Source organism: Antechinus flavipes, chromosome 5 (genome assembly GCF_016432865.1).
Source record: "Antechinus flavipes isolate AdamAnt ecotype Samford, QLD, Australia chromosome 5, AdamAnt_v2, whole genome shotgun sequence".
NCBI lineage: Eukaryota > Metazoa > Chordata > Mammalia > Dasyuromorphia > Dasyuridae > Antechinus > Antechinus flavipes.
Window position 1 is genome coordinate 94,900,166 of NC_067402.1, and position 26,999 is coordinate 94,927,164.

At 33.3% G+C, this 26,999-nt stretch overlaps 1 protein-coding gene across 1 annotated transcript in view; it reads right to left on the reverse strand.

Moving 5' to 3' along the window:
- Positions 1 to 26,999, reverse strand: part of CNTNAP2 (contactin associated protein 2) — a 2,126,697-nt gene that overhangs the window by 1,592,087 nt on the left and 507,611 nt on the right. The window lies entirely within an intron of this gene.

Genomic DNA, 26,999 nt, shown 5'->3' on the forward strand with positions numbered 1-26,999 from the left:
GGGTGAATTTGTTTTTCTGAGTTTCAGCATTCTCTAATATAGAAAATAATATAGACAATGTTTTTATGAGGAATAGTTAATAAAATGTGACCACAAAAGCACTATGGATAAAAAAATGCTATATAATATTAATCACACGTATCCAAATAATATAGCACATATTTCAAATGTCTTTTTTCCATCCTTAAGTTTTATCTTAATGGAACAAAGTAAAATCACTGTCCCTATTGGGTAATTATTTTTAATGCTTTTTTTTTTCTTTTTGCCATGGAGGACAATAATTCTTAACAATTTTCATATGAATTTGTCTCTACCAATTTACTTTGTTGGACCAAAGGAAGAAAAAGAGGCATTAGTAAATATTATTTAATGATAGAGCAATTGTTTCTTGATGGGTTTCCTCCTCCATTCATCTTTCAAATACCCTTCATCATCATCTGAGTTTAATGACTAATAAAACTTTGGAAACATCTTAATGTTTGCCCCGGGGCATCATATCTGTCCCAAAACCATTGTTAGCTCTCTGCATTCTGGATGAGGAATCAGTCTGCAATTTCTTATCCTTTATTAAACAAAGAAATTTTCATTTACCAAATTGAGAAGCTATATACATGCAAGTATGTGAGGGTGGGCAAATAGCTACCTTATAATTTAAATTCTTTGTTATTAAGCTGTAAACTATTTTGCACAATGTGCTGTGCCATTTATGTGCCTTGCCATTTATGTGTCATGTAAATGTACATTATTGTTGTTGTAGTTGTTAGAGGATTTGAAAATTAAAATCATTATTTTATAACATTTTCTAAAATAAAGGAGAAGGGAAGCAGTATATAATTTCTAAATAAATGAAAGGTATGCTGCCAACTTCACAAATGTTCAGCTAAGACATTGCATCATAATATTGTTGTTGAATCACATCAGCACAATAAAAGTTAGGCAATATCATGAGGCTAATATTTCTGAACCTAGCTGGAATGCTCTCTTTTCTGATCTTCTCTTACTGTTCTAAGTTTCAGTTTTTTCCCAAACCCACTGCATATATATTTTATTAAAAGAATTTTTCCGTGAAAAATCTGTTGCCTTAGATTTTAATTTTTGCCCCACTACCTACAAACTATTTTGTATATACTTTTATTAAATAATCTGTGTGTGCATGCTGTTTCCCAACAACAGAATTTAAATTGTTTGAGACCTGAAATTGTTTTATTTTTCCTTAATATAATGAGAGATCTCTATAAACTGTATGTTAAATTGATTTAAATTGAATTGTTATAGTAAATCAAGAGCAAAAACACAAAAACAAAACATAACTTCCTTGACATTTATTAAGCTGAATCTAGAATAAAGAAATATATAGCTTTGAATCACAGCTCTCCTGCTTATTATCTGCATAGTTTCTGAGTCTTAATTTCCTTATGTGTAAAATGTGAGAACTGGACAAGATGATAACTGAAATTCTATCCAGATAAAAATCTCTGCTACTATTCAACAATCATTCATGAAATGCCTACTTAATACAATATACTCTGAGAAATAAAGAGTATACGTAGAGAGACAAAAGTAAAACAAAATGTCCTTGCCTTCAAGAAACTTATATTCTATAAAGGAACAATTCCTTCAGTCCTATAATGTAACCATTTACTTACTACTACTACATAATATTAATTTATTTTAAAAAAACTATTTAAAATTTATATTTTCTTTTTATACAGTTTTCTGTTTGAGTTTTATTTCACCTTTGGAATCCTAGTAATATAAACAATTTCTTTTATTTGAGAAATACATTATCATATATAACTATTTAAGGTCAAGTCTCTGACTTCAGGCATGGTAACATTTATACTAAACCCAAGCTTAGTTAGAGAACAATTATTACTTTGAGTCATCAAAGAAAGATATTTAAATTTCCCTTTCTAGGCCTCTAATTCTAAATCACTTTTGTTAATAGCAAAACATTTAAGTTATCATTTTTTTTTAATTATGCTATAGCACCATCTATTTTAGCTCTATTTGGTGATTGTATTATAAGCAAAGCCCTGCCTTACGCTTTGTTTCATACTAACATTTTTGTTTATCTAAAAAGAGATTGTTGATGAACGTTTTTCCTCTTTCACTATCTTGTCTTAAACATGCAAAAATTTCTTCAAACATAGCTTTCAATTTTCTTCCAAAGCATTTTTGTGAGATTAGTTTTCTCTCTATTTATTCAGGGAATTAATTGGCCTTAGCACTTTTCATCAACAGTATTTCAAATATTCTAATGTTTACAGAGTTTGGTTTATTTTTCTTCTATTATTCTTCTATTTTTTCTATTACTTTTCTTCTATTTTTATTTTCTTCTATAAGCATATAGAACATGCAACATTCCAACATAAGTACATGAGGAAAATAAAATTTAAGACAGCAATGAAAAGACTACTTTAAGATTTCCATTTCAGTTCTGCTTATCATCATTTTATACCTTCTTAAAAAGAGCTTCCTGAATCTACAGATCTCTAGGGAAAATCAGCCACTAAATTTTGTTTTCTGCTAATATTGCAAGCCAATCCAATATGGAGATTTCTGACTTCATCAAAAATCCTGTCACAGGGAAATTCCAGTTGCTAAGTCTTTATCACATGTGACGAAAAGAAAAAAGGGCAAAGTATGTGGAATTTGATTTCCACTTGCCGGGTGGAGTCTATAATCTGTCAGATAAAAGTGAACATATGAAAATCATTAAGAGGGAAAAGATTTTGAATATAGAGTGAGGTCTATAATAAGTGATGTATGAATAAAGATTGAATTATGCCATTAAATAAATTCTTTCTTATATGTGAATGTGTACAAAAATCACAATTTTTTATCAGAGAGATCATATTCTCAGAAACTTTTCAAAGAAGCCCTTCCATATTTTTTCCTAAATCAAAATTTAAAATTGGCTAAAGGGAGTAGAATAGTTATAATCTAAGTGAAGTCAATACTTCCTGATTCTTTTTTGCTCAAATTTTACAGTGAAAAAAATTACATGTTTTAGTTTGTTTACTTGAGACTATATCTCCCTATTTTGTACAGGCTTCAAGTTCAAGGGACACCAAAGCTTAAAACTATTACTAATTCGCATGGGCACTCTAACTAGGTTCTATTTCTAAACTGGGATAGATTGCAGCTCCCAGAGGCTCAGCACACTTGTGCCAGCCTTAGAATGGACACCTCAGTGACTTTAGCTGTACCCCAAAACTCAAAAGCTGTTATTCTCAGCCTCCCCAGCAGAAGATGTTTCAAGTATGTATCATTACATCTCGTTATGGTTAATCTCATCTACAGAACAACAGATTGAGAGGATTGAAGGACTCCTTGCTGTTTCAAGCAACAAGTGCTGACCTGGCAAGATCCCTGGCTGTGACTGGCTGAAGAAGAGTGAACACATACCTGGGAAATATGATGTCTCAGAGAGAAAACACATTTTGTGGACAACTTGGCTAGGGCTTAGAGGAAGAGAAAAGGAGTCCCTGAAGTTGACTCCCTAGACAGATTTCAGAAAACAAGCATAAGAAGGACTTGAGACCTGAGGCCACATTACCCACAACACAGGATTAAAAGCTGATAATAATAACATCAAGCTACTAAAATGAAATAAGACACAGAAGACAAATTAAAAATAAAAATGAGTAAGCAAAAGAAAAGGACCAAACAACTGATAGCTACTTTGGTATAAAAGATCTGGATTCATACTTGGAGGAAGAATGAGGATGGGGAAAAGCCATTTCTACCTTAAAGAATAACATAAAGTGGTCACAAGCTCTCAAGAATTTACAAAGGAATTTAAAAATGAAATAAGAGAAAATGAGGAAATAAATAAATAAACAAATAAAAACAAGAAAGTCATGAAAAGATACTTAACCAACTGAAAAAAGAGATATAAAATCTTAAGGAAGAAAATAAAAAGCAATTCAAAAAATCAAATAAAAAAGGAGGAAAATTAGAAAAAAATAATTCAATGACATCATGAAGAGAAAGTTGACAGATTAGAAAAAGAGAAAGAAAATGTTCTGAAAATTATAAACTTAAATAGAAAAAAAAAAAAGCATGTGCACAGCAGAACATAAAAAATTCAAAATATAAAGCAATAAATTTCCATTTCAAAAAAATCTATATAATACTACACGTTGTGTTTAGTGTTATCTATCTTTTATTTGCTTCTTATAAGTTTTCTTTTGCTTGCTCCTTTATCCTTTTAACTTTATTCTTTCCCCCTTTGTTCCAGTTTCCCACAAAAAGACTACAATTAAAGCTCATATATTCATACTACATATGTCAATATGCATATGTATGGACATATGTATAAATACATATACATAGAAATATATATACACATATGTAAATACACACATGCCTACATATACACCTATAAATAAAAACATTTATAATTACATATACACATACATATAAATAGATAACTATAATCATACACATAAATATTCATATTCATCTATGCAAGACTGTACTATACTTGATTGTTCTTGTACTTGGTTTCTCCGAAGGTGGATAATATCCTTCATAAATTTAAGTATTTCCATTTTTTTCTAAATTCACCAATTCTTCTTTTTTTTTTAATAACTTTTTATTGATAGAATGCATGCCAGGGTAATTTTTTACAGCATTATCCCTTGCATTCACTTCTGTTGCGATTTTTCCCCTCCCTCTCTCCAACCCTTTCCCCAGATGGCAAGCAGTTCTTTACATGTTGAATGGGTTACAGTATATCCTAGATACAATATATGTGTGCAGAACCGAACAGTTTTCTTGTTGCACAGGGAGAATTGAATTCAGAAGGTATAAATAACCCGGGAAGAAAAACAAAAATGCAAGTAGTTTATATTCATTTCCCAGTTTCTTTCTCTGGGTGTAGCTGCTTCTGTCCATCTTTGATCAATTAAAGCTCTCTTTATCGAAGAGATCCACTTCCATCAGAATACATCCTCAAACAGTATTGTTGTTGAGGTATATAATGATTTCCTGATTCTGCTCATTTCACTTAGCGTCAGTTCATGTAAGTCTTGCCAGTCCTCTCTGTATTCATGCTGCTGGTCATTCCTTACAGAACAATAATATTCCATAACATTCATATACCACAATTTACTCAACCATTCTCCAATTGATGGACATCCTTTCATTTTCCAGCTTCTAGCCACTACAAACAGGGCTGTCACAAACATTTTGGCACATACAGGTCCCTTTCCTTTCTTTAGTATCTCTTTGGGGTATAAGCCCAGTAGAAACACTGTTGCATCAAAGGGTATGCACAGTTTGATAACTTTTTGAGCATAGTTCCAAATTGCTCTCCAGAATGGCTGGATGTGTTCACAATTCCACCAACAATGTGTCAGTGTCCCTGTTTTCCCACATCCCCTCCAACATTCCCCATTATCTTTCCCTGTCATTCTAGCCAATCTGACAGGTGTGTAGTGGTATCTCAGAGTTGTCTTAATTTGCATTTCTCTGATTAATAATGATTTGGAGCATATTATTATATGTCTATAAATAGTTTCAATTTCTTCCTCTGAGAATTGTCTGTTCATATCCTTTGACCATTTATCAATTGGAGAATGGCTTGATTTCTTATAGATTAGAGTCAATTCTCTATATATTTTGGAAATGAGGCCTTTATCAGAACCTTTGATTGTAAAAATGTTTTCCCAGTTTATTGTTTCCCTTCTAATCTTGTCTGCAATTGTTTTGTTTGTACAAAAACTTTTCAATTTGATATAATCAAAATTTTCTATTTTGTGGTCAATAGTGATCTCTAGTTCTTCTTTGGTCATAAATTCCTTCCTCTTCCACAGGTCTGAGAGGTAAACTATCCTATGCTCTTCCAATTTATTTATAATCTCATTCTTTATGCCTAGGTCATGAACCCATTTTGACCTTATCTTGGTGTATGGTGTTAAGTGTGGGTCAATGCCTAGTTTCTGCCATACTGATTTCCAATTTTCCCAGAAATTTTTGTCAAATAATGCATTCTTATCCCAGAAACTGGTGTCTTTGGGTTTGTCAAACACTATATTATTAAAGTTATTGGCTGTTTATATTATTAAAGTTATTGGCTGTTTTGTCCTTTGAACCTAACTTATTCCATTGATCAACTAGTCTATTTCTTAGCCAATACCAGATGGTTTTAGTAACTGCTGCTTTATAATATGATTTTAGATCTGGTACAGCTAGGCCACCTTCATTTGATTTTTTTTTTCATTAATTCCCTTGAAATTCTTGACCTTTTGTTTTTCCATATGAACTTTGTTGTTATTTTTTCTAATTCATCAAAGTAGTTTTTTTGGGAGTCTGATTGGTATAGCGCTAAATAAATAGATTAATTTAGGTAGTATTGTCATCTTTATTATATTTGCTCATCCAATCCAAGAGCATTTAATATTTTTCCAGTTGGTTAGATCAGACTTAATTTGTGTGGAAAGTGTTTTGTAGTTTTGCTCATAAAGTTTCTGATTTTCCCTTGGCAGATAGATTCCTAAATATTTTATACAATCAGTAGTTACTTTAAATGGATTTCTTTTTGTAACTCTAACTGTTGGGTTTTGTTAGTGATATATAAGAAATGCTGATGAGTTATGTGGCTTTATTTTATATCCTTCAACTTTGCTGAAGGTGTAGATTGTTTCTAGTAATTTTTTGGTAGAAACTCTGGGGTTCTCTAAGTATAACATCATATCATCAGCAAAGAGTGATAATTTGGTTTCCTCATTGCCTATTCTTATTCCTTTAATCTCTTTCTCAACTCTTATTGCCAAAGCTAGCATTTCTAATACAATATTAAATAGTAATGGTGATAGTGGGCAACCTTGTTTTACTCCTGATCTTATTGGGAATGGTTGCAGTTTGTCCCTGTTACATATGATGCTTACTGCTGGTTTTAAATAGATGCTACTGATTATTTTAAGGAAAAGTCCATTTATTCCTATACTCTCAAGAGTTTTTAATAGGAATGGATGTTGGATTTTATCAAATGCTTTTTCTGCATCTATTGAGATGATCATATGGTTTTTGTTAATTTGATTATTAATATGGCCAATTATATTTATAGTTTTCCTAATATTGAACCAGCCCTGCATTCCTGGTATAAATCCTACTTGATCATGATGTATTATCCTGGGGATGATTTTCTGTAGTCTTTTTGCTAATATCTTATTTAAGATTTTAGCATCAATATTCATTAGGGAGATTGGTCTATAATTTTCTTTCTCTGTTTTCAACCTACCTGGTTTAGGTATCAGTACCATGTTTGTGTCATAAAAGGAGTTTGATAGGACTCCTTCATTCCCTATTTTTTCAAATAGTTTATAAAGCATTGGGGCTAATTGTTCTTTGAATGTTTGGTAGAATTCACATGTAAATCCATCTGGTCATGGGGATTTTTTTTTAGGGAGTTGATTAATAGCTTGTTCTATTTCTTTTTCTGAAATGGGACTATTTAAGCAATTTACTTCCTCCTCTGATAATCTGGGAAGCCTATATTTTTGGAGGTAGTCATCCATTTCACTTAGGTTATCAAATTTATTGGCATAAAGTTGGACAAAGTAACCCCTTATTATTTCTTTAATTTCCTCTTCATCAGTGGTAAGTTCTCCTTTTTCATTTTTAAGACTGTCAATTTGATTTCCCTCTCTCCTTTTTCTAATCAGATTTACCAAAGGTTTATCAATTTTATTGGTTTTTTCATAAAACCAACTCTTAGTTTTATTTATTAGTTCAATAGTTTTTTTTTTTTTTTTTTTTTTTTTTTTTTTTTTTTTTTTTACTTTCTATAGTATTAATTTCTCCTTTTAATTTTAGAATTTCAAGTTTAGAAATTGATTGGGGGTTTTTAATTTGGTCTTTTTCTAACTTTTTAAGTTCCAGGCCCAATTCATTGATCTTCTCTTTTTCTATTTTATTCAAGTAAGCCTCTAAGGATATAAAATTTCCCCTTATTACTGCTTTGGCTGCATCCCATAAATTTTGATATGATGTCTCATTGTTGTCATTATCTTGAGTGAAATTATTAATTGTGTCTATAATTTGATGTTTCACCCAATCATTCTTTAAGATGAGATTATTTTCAATGCTTATTTTCCCTTCTGGTTCTATTACTTCTGGGCAGTTCTCTTTGATGATTTCCTGTAAAATAGTATCTAGGCTCTTTTTTCCTCATAATTTTCGGGTAGTCCAATGATCCTCAGGTTATCTCTCCTAGATCTATTTTCCAGATCTGTTGTTTTTCCCAGTAAATATTTGACTTTTTTTCCCAATCTTTCATTTTTTTTTGGTTTTGCTTGACTGATTCTTGATGTCTCAATGAATCAGTCATTTCTATTTGTTCAGTTCTAATTTTTAGTGAGTTACTTTCTTCATTAGCTTTTTTTACTTCTTTTTGTATATGTCCGATTGAGTTGTTTTGCTCTATGGAATTTTTTTCCATTTCACTAATTTTTTTTTTTTAGTGAGTCATTTTCTTTTTCCAATTTGCAAACTCTGTTTCCCTGCACTTCTTGGGAGTTTTTTACCTTTTCCAATTCACATTTCAGGAAGTTGTTTTCTTTTTCCACTTTATCAAATTTTTCTTTTAGTGAGTTATGTGTCTTTCCCCATTTCTCTTCTAGCTCTCTTTTAAGGTTTTTAATAGTCTCTTCTAGGAGAGCCTACTTTGTATTGGAGACCAACAATCATCTGGAGACTGTCTGCTATTAGTCTCTTCAAGGTTGAAAAGCTGTTCTCTTTCTGTGTAGAAACTATCAATCGTTCTTTTGATTTTTTTTACTCATTTTGTTAAAGCCTATAAGGTCTGCCTTCAGAGCCAGGAGGTTACTAGCTTCCTCTGCAGAGCAGTGAAAGGTATATGGACGGGATAGCTGTCCTGCCAACCTGCTACAAAAAGCAGTGAGGTACTGGAGTGCTCTGGGAAAGATTTTCCCACCCAGAAAGTAACTCAGGCCTGCAGGGCTGAGCTGGGAAAGTGCCTTTCAAAGAACCCTGGCTGTGTAAGATAACGACTGCCCGGGGGCTAGACACTTAGCAGTGAGAGTTTCACTCTCCAAAGCCAAACCCTGCCCTGAGGCTATGGGTATTAGCAGCTGAGCAGTGAATGGATTTGCAGGGACCAGAAGTGTCTGCTGGGGAAGCACAGTCAGCTGGGGAGGTTCTATTGCCCCAGGCCGAGCCCCCCACACTGCTGATTAGAGGCTGCCCAGGCTGTGCCCCCCTGCCGTGCAGATTAGTAACTGCCCCAGCAAAAGCCCCGAACTGCTGGATGTGGCCACAGGGCTGCAGTAAAGTCTGCCTGAGTCACTTCCGGGTTTGAGGGATTACAATCAGATCTCGTTGGGTTCTGGTGTTTTTTAGAGGACCCTCTGTTTTAGGCTTTAACTTCTCTGCCAGTTTACTGCTTTGTAATCAAGGCAGAGCAGTTAGCCTATAGCAGCGTGGTCCCTATAACTTCTCTAGCCACAGAGATCACTCCCGCCCCTGGTTTGCTCAGGACTCTAGTCTCTCACTGCCTGTGCTAGTCTGTTCCTGGCCCCTCAGGACAAACCTTTCCTGGCGAGCTTCCTGATCGGCTGGTAAATTGTAATGCTTCTTATCTTCATGAATTTAAGCAGTGGAGAGTTATTTTTGAGGCTGGATTAAATAGTAGGTTATGAGGGTAATGAGAGAAGCTTAGAGAGTCCTGTGTGCCTGCTCCGCCATCTTGGCTCCATCCCGGAAATCCTCAATTCACCAACTCTTCATTTCCTACACTACAGCAATATTTCAACCTTATATTGCCTAAAACTGTCTAAACAGTTTAAAACAATATTGATTACTATGGCTGACATATACTGTAGTTTTCACATTTTTCTCTCTTAATGACATATATTTTAACTTTAACTCTATCTGAAATCATGGTGGATGATAGCAATACAATGATTAAGACTACTCTGAAGGAATTACAATAAAAATTGCTATCCATAATTAAAGAATGAACTGGCTTCAATATAGATTGAAACATACTTTTTTAAAACTTTATTTTTCTTGAGGTTTTTTTTTGGGGGGTGGAAATCTATGTTCTCTTTTTTAACATGAATTTTGTGGAAATGTTCTTCATAAAATCTGTGCTTTCTCAATTTGGGTGGGGGAAAAGGGATGAGGAGAGCAATCTGGAATTTACAATTTTAAAAATAAATGTAGAAAGTTATTTTATCTATAACAGGAAAAAATAAAATATTAAACAAAAATTAAATTTTATACTTATTGAGACTTATGGAATTTCATTTAACTTTTTTGGACAGGTTTTCTTTCATATATAATCCCAGTTATTTTGCTCTTCAATATATGATGTTCCAAGACTTTTAATTTTTTTTTAATATAACCACTACTAGTTCTTATGTGATTCTAATTGTGTCTCTGCCATATTTGATTTTTTTTTCTTATTGATTATATTTTCTTCTTGATCTGAGGTTTTAGGAAATATGGCTATTTTATTCATCTTGGTTTTCCTCCTAGGATCTCTTTCAGGTTCTGATTAGTGAATTTTTAAAATTTACTTCTACTTTCCCTTCGTGTTCTAATATTTCAGGACAATGTTCTTCAATTATTTCTTATAATTCTGCATCAAGTTGTTTTTTTCATTATAGTTTTTACATTATCCTTATGTTGTAGTCTTGATCTATTCTCCATATCCATTGTTTTTCTTTTGAGATATTTCATATTCTATTGATATTATTCTTTATATTTTGTTTTATTATTTCTTGGTCTTATAACTTCACTTCCTCTTGCCCAATTCTAATTGCCATGGAGTCATTTTCTTTCTTAAAATTTTGGATCTCTTTTTCCAGTTGGTTGACTTTCTTTTCATAATCTTCTTATATATTCTGGACTATACTTATTTTTTAAAAAGGTTTTCCTCAATTTCTCTCATCTGACTTTTAAAGATTTTGTTGTTGTTGTTGTTTTATTTTATTTTAGTTCTTCTATGAATGATTTTTGGACAAATAATTATTTGGCATTACTCTCTGGAGTGGGAGAGGCTTTTGTTTTTGTTTTTACTTCCTCTCCCTGAAAGAAATCTTAACCAAAACAAACAAACAAAAAACATTTTATAAAATTCATTTTCTCTTTGTAGAAAATACCACATAGTGCTCATAAATGTAGGAAAATTAGTTTTGAGTAGAAAAATTCTGTATAGGCCTCTTTCCACTAAAGAGAAGAGAATTATTAAGATTGATCAGGCTGATCAAAGCTATAAATTGGAATAAATACAGATGGGACAGATTAATTTAGACATTTGAAAGACAAAGACAATTTAAAGAGTCTGACAAGCAGATGCAATTGTGCTTGGACAAGGGGACAATCAATTTCTTGGTATACATTTCTATGTTTCTCTAATGGTTGCAGGTGAATAGGTAAAGTTTTTAATTTTACTCTGGAAATGGCAGTCTGGTTTCGGTTACAGAAAGTACAGACATCTGGATATTGAAATGAGACATAGGGGTAAATAACCCTATGTGGACATCCATTGGGACCAACTATATTAGCATTCTGACACAAAATTTTTCTTGCCCTTTGCTATTTTCAGATTTACAATTTAAAAAATTGGTCAGAGATAGTTTCCATAGCCAGAGCTCTCTCTATAAAGTGATTAATCCGTTTCTTAATTATTTGCTTGCTGTTGAATGGAAAGTATTATCTTTCCTGCAATTCCAGGAACAGTCTAGAAACATTTTTTCTAAGATTCTAGAACATCCTAAAATGATGTACATCACAATCTTGAGTTTTTAGTTCTCTTTACCAAAAAGGTCCCAAAATAATACCAATTGACATGTGATAATAAGTTGCACTTATTTTTTTTTTTTGGGGGGGGGGGGTATCTTTTATCTTTTATTCTGATTGTCATTCCCTAGAATTAAGTTTTCTATGTAATTATTAAATAACTATGGATGAATTGTTCAAGCAATCTGAACAGCAATAATGGTTCGTTGAGAAATAAATGTGAAAAATCATAGTGTTCTCACTACATTGTTCCTAAATATATCTTGGAGTTTTGGTAGTGTGCCCAAGTACATTATCAAGTCACTATGAAAGAAGTGGGCAATGCTTTTTTCCTCAATATATTTCCATTATTAGATAGTACTTAGTTTGTACATTCTCTAAAATGTCACTTTTGTTCCTTCACTCATCCCAAAATAAGGGAAAAGAAGTGAATGACAGTTAATCATAATTGTAAATATTTATGCAATTTTTTATCTTAGAGTTTATTTTTCTAATTTGTTGAGCCCTATGCATAGTTTTCTTTTATCACAAAGAAAAAAAAATTTTTTTTTAATTTTAATATCTTTTTATTGATAGAACGCATGCCAGGGTAATTTTTTACAGCATTATCCCTTGCACTCACTTCTGTTCTGATTTTTCCCCTCCCTCCCTCCACCCTCTCCCGCAGATGGCAAGCAGTTCTTTACATGTTGAATGGGTTACAGTATATCCTAGATACAATATATGTGTGCAGAACCGAACAGTTTTCTTGTTGCACAGGGAGAATTGAATTCAGAAGATATAAATAACCCGGGAAGAAAAACAAAAATGCAAGTAGTTTACATTCATTTCCCAGTTTCTTTCTCTGGGTGTAGCTGCTTCTGTCCATCTTTGATCAATTAAAGCTCTCTTTATCGAAGAGATCCACTTCCATCAGAATACATCCTCAAACAGTATTGTTGTTGAGGTATATAATGATTTCCTGGTTCTGCTCATTTCACTTAGCATCAGTTCATGTAAGTCTTGCCAGTCCTCTCTGTATTCATGCTGCTGGTCATTCCTTACAGAACAATAATATTCCATAACATTCATATACCACAATTTACTCAACCATTCTCCAATTGATGGACATCCTTTCATTTTCCAGTTTCTAGCCACTACAAACAGGGCTGCCACAAACATTTTTCTTTAGTATCTCTTTGGGGTATAAGCCCAGTAGAAACACTGCTGGATCAAAGGGTATGCACAGTTTGATAACTTTTTGAGCATAGTTCCAAATTGCTCTCCAGAATGGCTGGATGTGTTCACAATTCCACCAACAATGTGTCAGTGTCCCTGTTTTCCCACATCCCCTCCAACATTCCCCATTATCTTTCCCTGTCATTCTAGCCAATCTGACAGGTGTGTAGTGGTATCTCAGAATTGTCTTAATTTGCATTTCTCTGATTAATAATGATTTGGAGCATATTATCATATGTCTATAAATAGTTTCAATTTCTTCCTCTGAGAATTGTCTGTTCATATCCTTTGACCATTTATCAATTGGAGAATGGCTTGATTTCTTATAGATTAGAGTCAATTCTCTATATATTTTGGAAATGAGGCCTTTATCAGAACCTTTGATTGTAAAAATGTTTTCCCAGTTTATTGTTTCCCTTCTAATCTTGTTTGCATTTGTTTTGTTTGTACAAAAACTTTTCAATTTGATATAATCAAAATTTTCTATTTTGTGGTCAATAGCGATCTCTAGTTCTTCACAAAGAAAAATTTTTAAGCAAAACTAATCAACAATACACTGAATTAACTACAATGTACAACATTCTTTATTAATGCTCACTTCTTTACCTAAAAAAGAGAAATATGTTTCAGTCAGTCAACAAGCATTACTTAATATTTATTATGATGATAGATGCGATGCTAACCATTGAATATAAATTAAAAATGAATAGCGAAACAAAACAAAACAAACAAACAAAAAAGTCCAATCCCTGTTCTCTTGGAATTTATAGTCAAAAGAGGAAGATAAGATATTAAAAAAAAAAAAAACTAGGTAAAAACAGGGTAAGCACTGAATAAATGGAAAGTAATTTTAGAAGGAAAGGGCTTAAAAACTGAGAAGACTCAGGAAGAAATAACTATGGAAAGTGAGATTGAGAGTAAGGGGGGAACCCTTAAACCATCCTCTTTGACTTTGGTGGGGGGAAACCATGGGGTGAAGTCTTGAGAAACTCTCCTCTGGGAGATCCCTGCCTCAAGGAATCAAGATAAAATGGCTTCATTCTGTTATCTTGGTGAGACTAGCTATACCCTCTTTTGAGTAGCTATACCCTCTACTGAGTTGAAAATTAGTCCAGGACCACTCCTATTTAACTAGAACTTAAGTAGTCTCATTCAATTGGAAATTTAGGCCTGGGGGCAGTGACAATATTGAAGGAATTTCATTCAATTGATCTCTTTTTAAAAAAAAAAAAAGCAATTTTAAAGTCATAATTTGCAGAGGTCCAAAGCAGGACCATGCCTTGTCAAGGAATCTCTCCTTAGAATATCTGCCTGTCAGGACACCTGCCTACTGTGAAGACATTCTCTTCTCAGCAATAACCCTTTTATTTCTCTGCCAGGACCTTGCCAACAATTCACTTGCAGGTGAATAGGTAAAGTTTATAATTTTATTCTGGAAATGGCAGTCTGGTTTCAGTTACAGAAAGTGCAGACATCTGGATGGTAAAATGAGACATAGGGATAAATAACCCTATCTGGACATCCATTGGGAACAACTATATTAGCATTCTGACACAAAATTTTTCTTGCCCTTTGCTATTTTCAGATTTACAATTTAAAAAATTGGTCAGAGATAGTTCCCATAGTCGGAGCTCTCTCTACAAAGTGATTAATCCCTTTCTTAATTATTTGCCCTTCCCTTTTTTTGCCACTAATATTTCAGGTTTGTGAATTTTTTTCATGTTGAACCTGTGCTGACCAGAAGGGGATTCTCACACCTCAATTCTCTGCACTGCCATTAACCATATCAAGAAGCCTCATAAAAAAGGGACTTCCACTTAAAAGCAGAAGTGAATGGTAAAGGAATCAACAATGTGGGACAGCAGAACAAAAGTGTTGCATTTAAGTAATTAAAAAAAGATTATAGAGTAAGTGAAAAAGGAGTACAGTATAAGATAAAAAAAAAAAAAAAGAGGCAGGAACAGGACAGATGCCTTCAAAGCTAAAATTGACAAGAAGGCAATTACAATTTATTGGACAAGAAATGACCTAGTCAGACTCCTACTCTTGAAAAATCACCTTAGATAATAGCATAAGCAGATTAGGAAAACAAGGGATAATTTACCTATTAGAACTTTAGAAAAGGAAGGAATGTATCCCTAGAGAACTAGAAAATAGTATGAAAGGCAAAATGGACAACTTTGATTAAATCTTAAAAAGTTTTTGCCCAAACAAAATCAATACAATAGGAACAAGATTAAAGGGGGAGAAAGTTGGGAAAAAGTCTTTACAATGTTTCTCATAAAGATTTCATTTCTAAAATATATTTAAAAAACTGTCAAATTGATAAGACTAAAAGTCATTTTCCAATTGAAAAAATGGTCAGAGGACATTAACTGACAATTTTCAGATGAAAAAATTAAAGCTATCTATAATTATATGAAAAAATGGTCAAAATCACTATTGATGAGAGAAATGCAAATTAAACCATCTCTGAGGTACCTCCTCAGATGTGTCAGATTGGTTAAGATAATAGAAAAAGATAATGATGAATGTTGGAGAGGATGTGGGAAAACTGGGAAACTTAAGGCAGTGTTTGTAGAGTTGTAAAACAATGCAACCATTCTGGAGAGCAATCTGGACCTATGCCCAAAGGGCTATCAAACTGCATACCCTTTGACCTAGAAGTGACACTACTGGATCTGTGTCCAAAGGAAATCATAAAGGAGGGAAAGGGACTTACATGTGTAAAAATGTTTATAGCAGCTCTTTTTGTGGTGGAAAAGAATTGGAAAATGAGTAGATGCCCATTATTTGGGGAAATGGCTGAATAAGTTGTAGTATATGATGATTATTGTTGTACATATAACACACACTATATTATACAATACACAATACACACAATATAATACACAAATATTATTGTTGTGTAAAAAATGATGAACAAGCTGCTTTTAGAAAGGCCTGGACAGATTTATGCAAACTGATGCTGAGTGAAACCAACAGTACCAGGAATACATTATACAAAGTATCAGCAAGATTGTGTGATAATCAACTATGAAAGATTTGTTTTTTCCAGTGGTTCAGTGATCCAAGGCAATCCCAATAGACGTTAGATAGAAAATGCCATCTGCATCTAGAAGAAGAACTATGGAGATTGAAAGTAAATCAACTCATGTTATGTTCACTTTTTTCTGTTTTTTCTCTCTTCCATAGGTTTTTTTTCCCCATTTATTCTGATTTTTTTTCTCCCAAAATAATTCATAAAGCAATATGTATGAAAAATAAATTACAAAAGAAAAAAAAAAGAAAAATTACTTTAGAAATAGAGTAGAGGATGATGTGGAATATTAAGAAATTTGAGGAAAGCAAAAGTCCAGGGTTGGAAATGAATGCTTGAACTACAGTAGCGGATTTGTGAGCAGCAAGAAAGGAACATATTCAAAAAAATGTACAGGTAGAAGATAAGATAGACCCTATTAAGTTTTACTTATTCTCAGAAAAGATAACCACTGTAATTAATGTTTGGAAAACATTTAGTGTTTTTATGTATGATACATTTTTAAATCTTCTGTAAAAAGTAATAATATAATATTAATTGTCTTCAAAATATGGTAATGCATTCTCCTAGTTAAACCTTTGTCACTTTGTACTAGGTCAATATGATCATATTGCATCAATCTAGAACAACAGATCTTTATAATTTTGATGTGCTAACCTTTTTTGGTAGTCTGGTAAAGCTCATGAATCCTTGCTCAAAATGATAGTTTTAAATGCATGAAGAAAGATCAAAAGGATTGCAAAGCAAGCCAATTATTATTCATCCATTTATCTATTTTCAACAAAAAAAAAAATCCATTGATCTTAGGTTAAAAATTCCTACCTTTAACCAAAATACCTTATTATATCAGTTCAAAACAGCTTATTCAGTGCCCCTGAAGTTATTAATAATGTGAGTGAAATATCTCAAAATGCACATAAATGCAGTATTGGACCTATGTTCCTAAATGCGTACTATATGATACAACTGAGATACTTTGGATACTTAAATGGAATTACATAGCATACAATTTGGCTCAAGGCACAATATACAATTTTCTAGTCTGGTTTCTTGGGAATATACAATTGCTGTCATCTGGGGAAAATTTTGGATATTAGTTAATTAATATTTAGCATGGTTTTAAATCCAGATGATACATTATTGAAGAAGAATGAAATAGATCTTAGACTCTTTGCAGGATGAGAAATACCTAAAATAGAAACTATAAATTGCTTTTTTCACTTCAAAGATGAAAAAAAGACACTTGACAATCCTGGAAAGATGAGAAGGTCACTGATCATTAGCCATCTGTGAAGATTGCAATCCAAAGCAAATAAATAAATAGAAATGGATTCTAATTACTTCTCCTAACTTTAAGCATTTAAAAAAAAGCCATTGAGTTGGTTTGAATATAACCTTAGTTCCTAAAAATATGATTTATTTAACATTACTCAATATTACCTTTATTGTCATTTAGAAACAGAAGACTATATATTTTCCCTGTTAGACCAAAATGTGAGCCAGGTAATACTGTAAAGCCAAAAGAGTTGACATAAGTATCCTTTTCACCTCCCCTTGCAAGGTTTGTTTTTTTTTTTCTTGGTGATGGTCCTCCCCTTTGAGGTCACCATATTCTGACTTATTCCCTCCTTTGTTAAGAGTCATATTCCTTCGAATGCTTTTAGTCTTACTAAAAAGCAAATGACTGGTGATTGCAACTATAAAAGTTATGAACCATTCCTTCTTAATCTTTGTATATAATACAATGACTTAAACACCTAACACAACTATAACAACAATAACGAAAGCACTCAATAAATATTGAGGTGAATTATTTCTCCTCTGGAGAATTCTAAAGGTATAAACATAGTATAATTCCAGGTCCCACATTAGTGAAGGAGTTATTTCTTAGGTAGTGTAGTCTTCTAGAAAATCTTCAAATCATATAGTTGTCTGTCTACTCTACTTATTTATAAAGGCAGTCTGGTATAGATCCTAATAATATGATTCTTATTTAAATAAAACTGTGAATTTCAGTAGGTCCTTAGTTGCAGAATACATTTTAATTCTGAAAATAACATAAAACTTAATACAAATTGACATTATTTCATCTGAAGAATGATTTTTAAACAAATTTATGTTTCAAGTAGAAAGTAGCCTGATAAAGTATTTTTAAAGGGAATAAATGAGGCAATTCATCGGTTAATATTTATTGAATTTGGCTTCACAAAAAAAAAATAGTATAAAAGTTACATTCATACTGAGCTTTAAAAAATCAAATTGAAGTTTTAGAATGCTAATTTGAGAATTTCAGATTTGAGAAAAACTCCATTATCTTGCCTCTATTCAGGAATGTGTCTAGTATTGAGTCATAGAAGAACAGAGTTGACTTTGTGCAACTTTGTGTATATGTTGGGGGGAAGGGGAAGAGAAGAAGTAGTGAGGCACAGACTGAAGATTGTTATGCAAGAGTGAGCTCCCAAGAAGAAATTTCCTTTTACCAATCCTAATCTTCATTTTTCTTCAATGTCCAGTCTGAGGGAAGTTTTCTAAGGTACTCAGAGTTTAAGTGACTTCCTCTAAGTCACATGCCAAATATGTGCAGGGTGAATTGAAATTTAATTGGTTTTGAATCATTTTTGACTATATTGCACAGTCTCTTGAGTCAGTTTTTAGGTGGCTAAAAGACATCCTATTAATTTTTGGTGGGACAAGAAATTCCTAGAATGTGATCCAATTATGAATGGAGCATATCCAATTTAATTCATATCTTAGTCTTCTATCCAAGCCACTTTATTAGTGTACTTTAAATGTCAATCTCATTCATTTTGAAAACCATTCCAGCTCCACTGAAAAACAGTTTCATTGTACTAAAGCTGATTGTAAAAATAAGTTGTACTTTGAGACAATTCCTAGAATAAAAGGGTTTTAAACCTGAGGTCTAGTAAGAGATAATCCCAATAAGGAATGAATAGAGGGCTTTGAGCACTAATAGTGAGAGATCATTTAGATCATTTACCAATAGTTCAAGAAGACATATCTGTATCTGCTCCTTCAAAATACTCATGCCAAATACTGTAAGAATTATTACAGCATGCCCTATCTCTTCGGCTTATCAAACACTCAGTAGTTATTTGTTGATTATTTATTAAACTCTCATGAATTTTAGACCTTAGTTTGGCAGATAGCTTGGATATATCAGGATATGACTAGAATCACCCATTCCTCATGGCAACTCATAGGATTTAACCTGTTGTGTAATTTGGGGGGCTCTGCAATCAGTGACATTTAGACCTAAGTAGTACCTATAATAGGGGACCTCAATCTCCCTCTCAGAATTAGATAAATCTAACTACAAAATAAACAAAAAATAAACCATGGAAATTAGTAGAATCTTATAAAACTTAGATATGATAGACCTCAGGAAAAAATTGAAAAGATATATAAAGGAATATACTTTTTTTTTTCCAGCAGTGCATGGCACCTTGTAGTATTCTTGTTGGTTTTCTGGAGGTCTTTGGACCAGCCTTCTTTTCAGCAGAGTAATCACCACAAGAGTAGTCGGGTGTTAAAGTCCAAATCCTTTATTATCTCCTTCACAATCTAGTTTCCTTGCCTTTCAGATCAGTGCAGGAAGTCAGGAGGACAGCCACCACAACCTGATGAAGATGGAATGAATGTCTCTCCTTGGCTCCCAGAACTTGAGCTCCTGCCTCCAGTACTTTTGTCTTCTCTGGCTCTTTCTCTGAGCCTCTTGGTCCCCCAGAAGAGCCACCAGTTACCTGACTAAAGATGGAATGAATTTTTCTGAGTCCAAGGCCTTGTGCTTCAGCCTCCAGCCACCACAAAGGTGGACAATGGAATGAATCTGATTCTGCTTGGCTCTGAGAGCTTGAGCTCCAGCCTCCAGTGTTCTTGTCTTCTCTGGTTCTCACTCTGAATGAGTTTGTCCCAGCTTATATGCTCTCTTATAATTATGTTATCATAGGTGTGAATCTTGTAGAACTATATTAAGTACTAAGTACATGTACTAAACTAGAGAACTATTAAGCACCATGCTAAACTAGGATAACCATTGTCTTATCAATTCCACTGAGTTAGCATCTTGTAAGAATCTTGTTTCAAATTCAGAGTTCTGGCTCATAATAGCACCTAACAAAACAAACAAATAAATAAATAAATAAAGACCAAAAAGAAAAGGAAGAAAAAAAATTTTCACTAAAGAAATTACCTGCTTAAAAAGTAGAATTGGATGAAGTAGAAAAGGAGGTACAAAAGTTCACTGAAGAAAATAATTCTTTAAAAATTAATATTGGAGTACCAGGTGAGGATCATGCTGTCAAGTCTTACAAAATTCAGGGCTTAAGCCATTTTCAAAGCAAGAAATATCCTGATCTGCAACCCAACAGTGCTACTTTTTTATTGACTGATTTTTGTTACATTTAAATTAGTTAGCATGGATACAGAACAGTGTTGGTATGTTTTTCAGTGAATGATAAAGGATTTTTTAAGGTTTCCCCCAAACCCTTCAGGGGGAAGGTTTGGGCTGGGGTGGGTTGAGGCCAATAAACAGAATCCCATAATTCCTCTCCCAAAGATTTAGGATACAAATTCATTTGGAAATAGGACAAAGATGAGGCCCATGAGTAAATATTCTTTTGGTATTTGGCTGGGAGCAACTATTGGGATCCCATCTTTAGAATGAAGTAAAAGGAAAATAATGACTTATTACAAATTGGAAAAATAATAAAACAAGACCAAAGGAATGAAAATTGAAGACAAAGTGAAATATGTCATTGGAAAAACAACTGACCTAAAAATAGATATGGTAAAGATAATTTTAAAATTATTAAACTATCTGAAAGTCATGAACTCCTAACATCTTCCAAAAAATTATCAAGGAAAATTGCCCATATAATCTAAGACCAGAGGGCAAAATAGAATTTTTTTAAATTATAGCAAGTTTATTTATTTTTAATACACATTGCTTTATGAGTCATATTGGGTGAGAAAAATCAGAACAAAAGGGAAAAACCATGGGAGAGGTAAAATAACAGAAAAAAGGAGTGAACACAGCATATACTAATTTACATTCAGTCTCCTTAGATCTTTTTCTGGATGCAGATGGCGTTTTCTGTCCAAAGTCTATCAGGATGGCTTTGGATCACTGAACCGCTGAGAAGAATGACTCCTTTCAAAGTTGATCATTGCACATTCTTGCTGTTATCGTATACAATGTATTCCTGATTCTGCTTGTTTCACTCAGCATCAATTCATGTAAATCATTTCAGGCCTTTCTATAACCAGCTTGTTCATCTTTTTTTGTAGAACAATAATATTACATTTATGCATCACAGCTTGTTCAGTCGTTCCCCAACTGATGGGCATCCACTCCTTTTCCAATTCTTCGCTAACACAAAAAGAGTTGCTACAAACATTTTTTGCACATTTGGGTCATGGGTAAAATAGAAATTGAAATAATCTGCCATTTACCTTGTAATAGAGATCTCAAAACAAAAACTCCCAAGAATATCATAGACAAATTCAAGGAGATAATATTGCAAGCATCCAGAAAGAAATAATTTAAGTGTCATAGAATCACAGTGAAGAAAACACAAGATTTAGCAATTTCTACATTAAAAGATTAGAGAGTTTGGAACATGATATTCTGTATAGCAGTAGAGCTAGGATAATAATCAAGAATCACCTTCCCAGTAAAAATGATCATGCTCTTTTAGGGGAGAAAGTGAATACTCAAGTAAATATAGAACTTTCAACCATTATGGAAATACCTGAGGTGAATAGAAAATTTGACTTTCAAATACAGAACTCAGGAGAAGTAGAAGAAAGTAATCAGGAAAGGGAGTAAAAAAGGACTTAATAAAATAAATCTATTTAGATTTTTATATGGGAGGAAAATACTTGTAACTTTCTCATTATAAAGGCAGTTGAAGGAGTATATATAGACAGAAGACACAGAAGTGAGTTGATTATGAATGCATAGTATCTAAAAAAAATAAAATTAAGGGGTAAGAAAGGAATGAACTGGATAAAAGGGAAAGGGAGAGGTGGAATGCTATGAATTATCTGCCATAAAAGAAGCAAGAAAAAGCTTTAAGAGTAGAGGAGAAGGGAAGTGGGTGAACCTTATCCTCATTAGAATTGTCTCAAAGAGTGAATAACATACATACTCAATTGGGTAAAGGAATCTATCTTACTCTAAAGGAAAGTAGGAGAAAAAGAGGATAAGAGAAAGGAGGGGTAAGAGAAAGAACAGATTGGAGTAATAAGAAGCAAACCAATTTTGAGAAGTAACAGATTGAAAGGAGAAAGAGAATAGAATAAATGGGGGTAGGGGATTATTATTATTATTATTAAATTAGCAATAATAATGGCAAAATAAAAATTGAAGCAAGTTTCTCCCCTAAAGTGTTCATTTCTCAAATATACAGAGAATGAAGTCAAGTTTACAAAATTAAAAGTCAATAACCAATCAATAAATGATTTTAAAAGATATGAACAGTTTTTAGATAATCACAGCTAGCTATAGTCATATGAAGAAAATGATTTAACTCTATTGATTGGAAAAATACAAATTAAACCAATTCTGAGCTATTAGACCTGGCTATTAGATTGGCTAATAGGACAGAAAAGGAAATTACAATTGGTGAGGAAAATGAGACATTAATGTACTGTTTGTGGAGTGGTGAACTGATTCAAACATTTTGTAAAGTGATGTGGAATTATGTCCAAAGGAACTATGCTATAAAACTATGCATATCCCTTGACCTAACACCATTATTTTGGTCTGTATTACTAAAGAAATTTTTTTATTTTATTTGCTTATTTTTTAAAAATTGTGCATATGACATTTTAATGCTACTATATGAATTAGCCTTCTAAAATTAATGAACTTAGCAGTATTGTAAAAGCTTTTTTCTTTTGATTAATAAGTAATTTTAAAATGTATGAATTGTTAAAAACAAACAGAATAAGTTCTCATAATCAAATAATGATATGCTTCTTATGAAGACAGGAGAAAAATGTAGGAAACATTCATTTAAAACTACAATGGAAAACATTATGACTTCAAGACTCTTCCTAATATTTTGGTTTTTAACTTGGGAATAGATGAAGCATGTACTTAGAAATTTTGCATAAGAATATAACATCACTGAGATTCTATTTATTTATTTATTTATTTGGCTTGGATTACAATTTATTTCCCCATACATATATACACCAAAAGATCACTAAAAGACAATATTCCTAGAAGGGAATACTTCATTAGGGTAGGATTTTTCCCCCCTGGGGCAATTGGGGTTAAGTGACTTGCCCAGGGTCACACAGGTAGGAAGTATTAAGTGTCTGAGATTAGATTTGAACTCATGTCCTCCTGGATTCAGAGCTGGAGCTCTATCCACTGCACCACCTAGCTGCCCCTAGTTTTTTGTTTTTTTTGTTTTTTTAGTTATCCAAAAGAAGTGAGAGGGAGAGAGACAGACAGACAGAGACAGAGACAGAGACAGAGACAGACAGAGAGGCAGAGAGAGACAGAGAGACAGAGACAGAATAGAGAGAGAATGAGAATCTGTATATTTATAGCAGCTCTTTAGGGGAATTGTAAATTGAGGGCATACCCATCAATTGAGGAGTAGCTCAACAAATTGTATTATATGGTTATGATAGAGTGCTATTGTGTTATAAGAAATGATGAGAAGGATGCTCTAACAAAAACATGGAAAAACTTACATAAGCTGATGCAAGGTGAAATTTATTATGCATAAAGTAACAATAATATTGTAAGATAATCAGCTATGAATAACTTAGCTTTTCAGCAATACAAGAATCCAAGACATATCTAAAGGACTTATGCTGAAAAATGCTATCCATAAACACAATAAAAAATAGTTTCTGAATACAGAATGAAGCGAAATTTTTTAAACTTTTTTTTTGAAGTTTTTTGTTTTGTTTTGGTTTTTGGGATGTCCTATATTTTATTTCACAACAAGATTAATATGGAAATGTTTCACAGAGCTACATATGTATAACCTGTATCAAATTGCTTGTCATGGTGTGGGGGAGAAGGAAAGGCAATTAATAGGGAGAGGAGAGGAGAGAGGAGTTTTTTTCGGGGGAGGGAAGGAGAGAATTTGAAACATAGTTTTAAAAAAATGTAAAAATTGTTTTATACAAGTTTTATATGTTTAACATGTTTTGGTGTAGCTGGGCAAAATAAAATACTAAATAAATTTCATTTAAAAAAAAGAAGGTAGGACTTCAGCTAGTAATTAAAGGAAGTCTGTTGTTATTTTTTCTTCTTCTGCCATTATTTTTTGGTAGAGCGTGTGTGTGTGTGTGTGTGTGTGTGTGTGTGTGTGTGTGTACATACACATATGTATAATGATAGTTTTTTTTCCAAATACATGCAAAGATAGTTTTCATTTTTTGCCCCTGCAAAACTGCATCTTCCCTTCCCCCATCCCTTTCTTTCAGACAGCAAGCAATAAAATATAGGTTAAATATGTATAGTTCTTCTAAACATATCTCCATTGTCATCATGCTATGCAAGAAAATCAGACCAAAAGGGGAAAAAAATGAGGAAGAAAACAAACAAACAAACAAACAAAAAGGTGAAAATATTGTGCTTTGATCCACATTCAATCTCCATAGTTCTCTCTCTAGATAAGAATAATTTTTTTCCATCACAAGGCTATTGGAATTTACTTGAATCACCTCTTTCTTGAAAAGAATCAAATCTATCACAGGTCCTCACTAGATCACTATATAACTTTGGTGTTGCTGTGTACTATGTTCTCTTGGTTCTGCTCACTTCACTTTCCATCACACTTCATTCATGGTTTTCTAGGCTTTTCTGAAATCAGCCTACTCATCATTCCTTATAGAACAATAATATTCCATTACAGTCAAATAGCATAGCTTATTCAGCCATTCCCCGACTGGTAGGCATCCATTCAATTTCTAGTTCCTTGCTTCTACACAAAGGGTTGTTAAAAAACATTTTTGTACATGTAGGGTCTTTTCCGTTTTTTATGATCTCTTTGGGATACAGATTTGGTATACATTTTAAACATATCCCTGATTTCATACATTGTTGGAATCCTTACTAACTGCTAACTAGTTAGAGTTGATCTAATCTTACAAGATGTTTTGGGCAGAACCTGAAACAAGGTACTAAGTAGAACTACCCATAATCCCTCTCTCTGGAAGGAGCATAAATAGGCCAATGGGCCAGTCGGAGAGTTCTTGAGAGAGGAAGACGCTACAAGTCGAGATTTTACCAGAATGACATGAAGACTGGAGCTGGCTGGAGGCTGAAGAAAGCAGAGGCAGAGGCTGAAGGACCAGACCTTTGGATTTAAAGACATTCGGAGAGAGTTCTTGGAACCAAGCAGAGAGATAGGCCTCTAAGCTAACCGGGCTATATTGGAGATAATAAAAGATCTGAACTTTTATCACCTGGCTGCGTTTTGAGAAGAAAAAGCTCACCACATTTTGGCATCCGAACAGGGACCGATTCAGATCCATCTGAACTAGATCACAACATTTTGGCGTTCTCTTGATAAGGAATTAGATCTAAATGAATGGAAATTGGTTGGAGAGGATCTTTGTCAATTCTATGATAAAAATGGGCCTAACTCAATAATTAATACATATAATGTAATACAATTGGCTATAAGAAGTTATTTAAGTGATAGAATGATGAAAAGGAAAGTACAGGAGGAAGTGCCAACTTTACTAGGTGAAAAGGAGGACAAATCAGATGAGAATGGAGTTAATTACAATTCTGAGTATGATACTTCACAGAAGGAGGAATTAGGTGATTCCACATCTCATGACCCTCCCCCCACAATTAACCCTTCATGGGTAGAACAAGGGGGAGGGAGAGAGACAGAAATACAGTCAGCTTCTCCTGTAAAGCAGAATTTGACAAGATTAGAAAAAGCATTAATTAAAGCAAAAAATGAAGGAGAATATATATCTGATTTTATAAATGCATATCCTGTGATTGAAGAGCTCAACTCCTCAGGTCAAAAAGAGAGAAAATACACTCCTTTTAATTTGGGAAAAATTAAAGATTTGAAAAAGGGTTGCACTCTTTATGGGGCTACATCATCTTATGTGAAGATGTTACTGGATAATTTGTCTAATGAAATCCTAACCCCAAATGACTGGAAATACATAACGAAAACTTGTCTAGAACCGGGACAAAATTTATTGTGGCTTTCGGAGTTTCATGAATTATGTAGGATTCAAGCCCAATGCAATAGGCAAAAAGGAGCTGTTGTACAAATCACTTTTGACCAACTAGCTGGTGAAGGTCAGTATGCAGAGAGTTCAGAACAGATTTATTATCCCATAACAGTCTATGAGCAAATTTCTAAGGCTGCAATAAAAGCTTGGAATTCTCTCCCTGGACAGAAAGATGGAAATAATGCTTTCACAAAAATAGAGCAAGGTCCCAATGAACCTTTTGCAGATTTTGTGGGACGTCTGCAAACAGCTGTAATAAGAACCATTGGAGATAATGCTGCCACAGAAATAATGACTAGACATTTGGCTAAGGAAAATGCCAATGAGGTTTGCAAGAGAATTATATGGGGGCTAGACAAAAATGCTTCTTTAGAGGAAATCATAAGACGCTGTGCCACAGTGGGCACAAATGCTTATTATGCCCAGATTATGGTGAACTTGGAAAGACAAGGTCCTTCTTGGCAGAGGAATTCTAGAGAAACTTGTCGATGTTTTCAGTGCGGAAAAATTGGACATTTGAGAGCTCATTGTAGATATGGAGATAGAGTGAGAAGACAGGGTGAGAGAAAACCCAAAACCCCATGTCCAAAATGTAACCGAGGCTTTCATTGGGCCTCTAAATGTATATTGACCCAGAGGAATGAGAGGCAGGGCCCAGCTCTAAAGTATCAATCAAAGGACAAGTGGGGCATGATAGCAGCTGAGGTTA